The following is a 6,206-nucleotide window of genomic DNA, read 5'->3' as shown; positions in this document are numbered from 1 at the left end:
AGCTGGGCGTGGTGGCACGTGCCTGTAATCCCAGCTACTTGGGAGGCTGAGGCAGGAGAATCGCTTGAACCAGGGAGTCGGAGGTTGCAGTGAGCCGAGATCGTGCCACCGCACTCCAGCCTGGCAACAGAGTGAGACTCTGTCTAAAAAAAAAAAACAACTGTGTGACACGCCCCCTCCCTTGCCCCACACCGCCTCTTGCTCCTGCCTCACCATATAAAGTGCCTGGCTCCCTGTTTGCTTTCCGCCACAATTGTGAGTTTCCTGAGGCTTCCCCAGAAGCGGAACAGATGCTAGCATCGTGCTTCCTGTATAGTCTACAGAACCATGAGCCAATTAAACTCCTTTTCTTTATAAATTGCTCAGTCTCAGATTTTTTTTTTATAGTAATGTGAAAACAGACTAATACAGGGCCTAACTCCCACCCAATTTCCAGGTGCTTTTCCATAAGAAGAAGAGATATGTAGGTGTATTTAGGTGTTCTTGCACTGCTACAAAAAAGTACTTGAGACAGGGTAATTTATAAAGAAAAGGGGTTTTATTGGCTCATGGTTCTGCAAGCTGTACAGGAAGCATGGCGTCATCTGTTTCTGGGAAACCCCAGAAAGCTTTCAATCATGATGGAAGGCAAAGGGGAAGGAGGTGCCTCACCTGGGGAAAACAAGGACAAGAGAGAGATGGAGGAAATGCCACACACTTCTGTTTTGTTTTGTTTTGGAGATGGAGTCTCACTCTGTCCCCAGGCTGGAGTGCAATGGCGCCATCTCAGCTTACTGCAACCTCCGCCTCCTAGGTTCAAACAATCCTCCTGCCTCAGCCTCCCAAGTAGCTGGAATTACAGGTGCCCACCACCATGCGTGGCTAATTTTTGTATTTTTGGTAGAGACGGGGTTTCACCATGTGGGCCAGGCTGATCTTGAACTCCTGACCTCAGGTAGTTCACCCGCCTCAGCCTCCCAAAGTGCTGGGATTACAGGTGTGAGCCACTGCGCCCGGCTGGTGCCACACACTTATAAACAAGCAGGTCTTGGAGAACCCACTCACTGTCAGGATCCTGAAGTCAGCACCAAGCCATGAGGAATCTGTCCCCATGACCCAAACACCTGTCACCAGGCCCCACCTTCAGCAATGGGGACCACAATTCAGCATGAGATTTGGGTGGGGACAAGTATCCAGACGATATCAGGATAAACTATTATAATCCATCATGATTAAGCCAGAAGAAATGAGATTCTCCTCCTTTCTGATGCTGAAGGAAGACATCACTTCCTTTGAGGTCTATATACATTGTCCTACTTTAAAAATTTTCATTCACAGCATACATCACCTGGTAGGCCAGACAGAAGCATTTTGAGTTTGTTATATGATATCGCTTAATGTATTATATCCTTAGTCCTTAAATAAAAAATGTCATAAGACATGATGCAGCTTGTTAGAAAGGGAAGGTGTGATTGATGAGGACGGTTACCTGCTGGAAGTTGGAGTTGGGTTTGGGCCCCCAGAAGTCCCTTCTAGGTGGTTCTGAGAAGTGAAGGATATGGGTTTGGTGTCAGATTTGCATTCTGGCTGTGCTTGGCTGTTTATTGTCATTGTTACTTTGGACAAGTTTCTTTTTGCCCGTTGCCATTGTTTTAGATCTGTCTGAACCACGGCTTTTTATGTGAAGTGGAGATGGCAAGTCTCTAAGGTAGGAACTATAAGGATTATATTAAAATGCATGGAAAATGCTAGAGGACCATGTGCTTGGAGTAACACAAAGACCAGTGCTCACGATCAAAGGCAGCTTCCCAGCCGAGCACTGGGCTGCCTTGGTCACCCCCTTTACCCAGCACACAGGTCAAATCTTATTCTTGGTAAGCACTGTAGAGTGTCTGTTCAGGTCAGAAGAGAACCCCCGTCTTTCCTCCTGTGCCTAATGAGTCCGCGGCAGTTTCTTACTGAAACTGCTTTATCTGGCCTCTGCTGAGTTGGTGATTTGTCCGATCTGCTTGTGAGCACACACTTAAAAGGCCACATGAAACTGTGTGCTGCTTGATGGGATCAATAAGTGCCACTGAAGATACTCCAGTCCACTCAACTCCCAGGGCCAGGGCTTGGCTTCTCTTCCTTCAAGGTCTAAAGGAAGAGGCTGAGACCAGGGGAAGAGCTCGTGTTGACACCCATTTAAAAAATAGATCAGACGATAAAATTGATAAAGTGTTGATTGAGTTTTTATATCTGTAAAAATGAAATCCTACCTAATGCAAATTCTTTTTTTTTTTTTGAGATGGGGTCTTACTCTGTTGCCCAGTCTGGAGTGCAGTGGCACAGTCTTGGCTCACTGCAGCCTCTGCCTCCCAGGTTCAAGCAGTTCTCCCACCTCAGCCTCCCAAGTAGCTGGGATTACAGGGGTGCATCACCACACCTGGCTAATTTTTTGCAGAGATGGGGTTTCACTATGTTGGCCAGGGTAGTCTTGAACGCCTGATCTCAGGTGATCCACCCACCTCGGCCTCCCAAAGTACTGGGATTACATACATGAGCCACTGTGCTCAGACCTAATGCAAATTCTATAATTCTGTGCAAGATTTACCTGCTGGCTTTACAGCGTAAATAAACCAAAGGAACACCTGGGCGGGGACCAGGAGCTGCATCCTGCATGGCCCCTAAGAAGACTGGCTTAGATGAAGCTAGAACTCTCCTTTATCATCTTACTGGGTCATGGGGCTGGGGTTGGGTCACTGGAACCTCTCCTAATGTTAATATTGCACTGCAAGAGGCACTTAACTAAGCACCTACTAGTTTCCCCCAAGACAAGGTGTTCTAGGGCATACAGGAGAGACAGAAGTCTAGCCCTTGCCAGCTCAGATAGACAGACATCAGGAAGAAGTAGAGGATGCCAGCAAGTTAGAGAGAAACTATAGAGGAATCATTTTGGTATAAACTGGTGGTATGTTCTGTGTGGCCTCTGTCTGGTCAAGCAGAGGAGACTTGTGGGAGGTGGTGGGTCTTGCAGTGGATCTTTCCAGATACTTTGCGCTGTGGATTTGGTATTTTGGGGTAGGAATCTCAGGCTTCCAGGCCTGTGGTGGAGCTAGAGACAGTCACCGACTGCTTCCCTGAGTTGCCTTTGCCAACATGAAAGGGCTTGGCTGGATGGTGAGAGAGTTTTGAGCCCTGTTAGGTCAGGAACTGATAACACAGCTCCATTCTTCCCAAGGGCTCCTTCTTCTGCAGCAAGGCAATTCTTACATATTTGCAAATCTGGTTTTCTTCAGGCCTCAGGGGAGATAAAGCTATGTTATTGCATGGCTCTGCTCTGAGCTCTCGTCTTAGCTAGGATTTCTTAAACTTTTCCAATTCATGTAGGCCAAACAAGAAACCTTGGAGGGGATGATCCTTTTTGAAGTGATTTTCTAACTTCAGTGTTTCATAATTCTTTGGAAGGTGGTTTAAAACACAGGCTCTCAGCCCCGCCTCAGGAATTCTGATTACTGGGTCTCACTGCAGGCCTGTTTATTCAACAAGGACCCCTAGAGCTCCTGCTTCAGGTGGTTTGAGAATCATTAAACTAGTGCAGTGGGTCTTGAACTGGGATCCTTGGACCAGCATCACCTGGGAACTTGTTAGAAATGCAGATTCTCAGGCCTCAGCCGAGACCTGCTCAGAGACTCTGGGGGTGAGGCCCGGTTATCTGAGTTTCAGCACATTCTGTCCTGACTGAGGCTTGAGAACCAATGTGCTAGGGTTTGCAACAACTGAAGACGCGCTGAAGGAATTTCAAGCTCACGGGACTGGAGAACCAAATCCCAGTAGGAATAGTCAGGGTACAAGTTTGATTTGGTACCAATCTGGTGGTACCTGCTTTGCTAAAAACAACAAGGAAGCTACTCATGCTTAGAAATCTCACTATTGCTCTCCTGCTGTGTCTCGGGCACATCACTCCGCACCAGGGATGCTTCGTGAGCCTGGCGGTTCATTTAACCCCCTGAGCATCAGTTTCCTCAACTGTAACGGGGATAATATTGTTGACCTCACAGTGCTAAAACTTATGTGAATTGCACAGAACAGTACCTGGCTCAGACGCAAGCTAATAGAGCTACTGATATTTGCTAAAGCTCCTGCGGCAGGCAGTGTTCTGGTGGGTGGGGTCTGTGCCTGTAATGGGATGTCACCCCCTCGATTGGGTTATGTTATACGGCCCTATATAGGGGTGATGTCCCTCCTGTGAGTACAGGGTATTCCATGACTCCTTCTTAGCTGCCCATGGAGAGATTTTCCTGCTGACCTTGACAAAGCAAGAAGCCACACTGTGAGAGGGCCTGGTGGCAAAGTCTTAGGGCCCTTAAGAATTATGCTAAATATGGCTAGGTGTAGTGGCTCACACCTGTAATCCCAGCACTTTGGGAGCCCGAGTTGGGAGGATCACTTGGGCCTGAGGGAAGTTCCCAGGAGCCCAGAGTGAACTTGAATGGCAGGTGGCTGGAATGGGAACCTTAGTGAGACAGCCATAAGGAAATAAGTCTTGCTCACAGTCTGAATGAACTTGGAAGTGAATTCTTTCTTAGAACCTCTAGATGAGAGTGCATCCCAGCTCACACCTCTTTTGCAGCCTGAGACCCTGAGCAGGGGACCCAATTATGCTGTGCCTGGATCCGTGACCCTCGGAATGGAGATAATAGATAGTGTTGCTAACTTAGTGGTGATTTGTTACACAGTAATAGAAAACATACACAATCACGTGTGTGTGTAAATTTATACACATGCATGTGTATACATGCAGGTGTGTGTATGTGCAGATGTGTATAGACATGCACACGATCTGTCTTTCCCCAGCAGGGAGAGTTTTCTTATGGTGAAACCAAAAAAAAATCTTAGCAACCCCTTGGGGAGGACACAGTGCCTGGGGACCACAATACTTTTAGGAACTCATAAAATTGTTTTAATTTCTTTTAAAAGAAGAAAAAAATGCACTTGGAAGCTGACAAAAATGTTTTAGTCTATAACATTAATATATTTGTCTTCATACCAACATAGTCGTAAAGTATAACTTATATTTTATGGAGAACTTGCAATAGCAAAAGTGCTTGGACACTTTGGGGCCCATAAACGTCATAATCTGGCCCTGGCAGATGGTGAAGAGGAGTCCTGCCCTCTTCCTCCTCGTCCTCTGTCCGCCCCCCAGTCCTGGGGCTGTGTGCACCAAGGTTTCTTCTCCTTCCACCCCAGTGCCCCGTTGCCCTCTGCTTCCATCCTTGGTTGGAACATCTCCTATCTGGTGACCATTCCAGATGAAGGAGGAAGAGTGAGAAAGGACCCAGGTCATGAGGCCAAAGACCTTGCTATTCACTTTTTAGCACTAGAGAGAGAGAGAGGCGTGAGCCCGAACTCAGCTCCACCTCATTCCACCTTATCTCTGAACACCTTCTGCATAGTCTGTGACACATTTCAGTGTTCACTCCTTGCTTTGATTAGGATTCTTTGGTTGTGAGCCATATAAACTTAATTCTAGATGGAAAACAATTCAGACAGCATTAGGGAGATTTCAGAGAATAGGAGAGGTGAAGATCCAGGATTTGAAAAAGACTGGTGTTAGGGCATCATTGGTGGAAGCTGTGGCAGGGGTTGGGCCCGGGGAGTTGGGGTTCAGACCAAGCCCTAAATAGTAAGGTCTTTGAGCCTTCACCGGCAGGATGATCAGCCCCAGGTGCCTTTGGTGTTTGCATCCTGCAGGCCAGATGTGGCTTTCCAGGAGTGAGGGTCTTCTTGGGTGAGGGCAGTCATGGGCTCACCTATCCTGATGGGAAATTAGGGACCCTGGATGGAGAGTCCCACCCCAGCTGCACATAAAGAGTGGGGGATATCTCCCCCGAGAGAGGAAAGAATGACATTTACCCGAAATAGGAAGGGATGGCATGCAGCAGGAGTTGCCTCTGATTCTGTTCTGTTTTGTATTTTCTGATTGCCTCACAAGTCTGTGTCCGAGACCCCCGCTGGGACTCTAAGCATCAGGAGAGAAGGGCTGTGTCTTAGCCTGCCTGGTATTTCCCATACTGCTTAGCATATAGATGGTAGGTGTTCACAGACTGCTTTATTCATGTTTATTTTCCCTATCCACTCAGCACCCCTGTGTGCCAGGTGCTACACGTTTAGAAGTGGACAGAACAGGGTCCCTGTGTTCTTGTTGCTCAGAAAATAGCAGAGAGAATTAGACATTCACCAAATCC

The sequence above is a fragment of the Piliocolobus tephrosceles genome, chromosome 1, assembly GCF_002776525.5.
Source record: "Piliocolobus tephrosceles isolate RC106 chromosome 1, ASM277652v3, whole genome shotgun sequence".
Lineage (NCBI taxonomy): Eukaryota > Metazoa > Chordata > Mammalia > Primates > Cercopithecidae > Piliocolobus > Piliocolobus tephrosceles.
The sequence above is the reverse complement of the archived record's forward strand: the minus strand, read 5'-3'. Positions refer to the sequence as shown.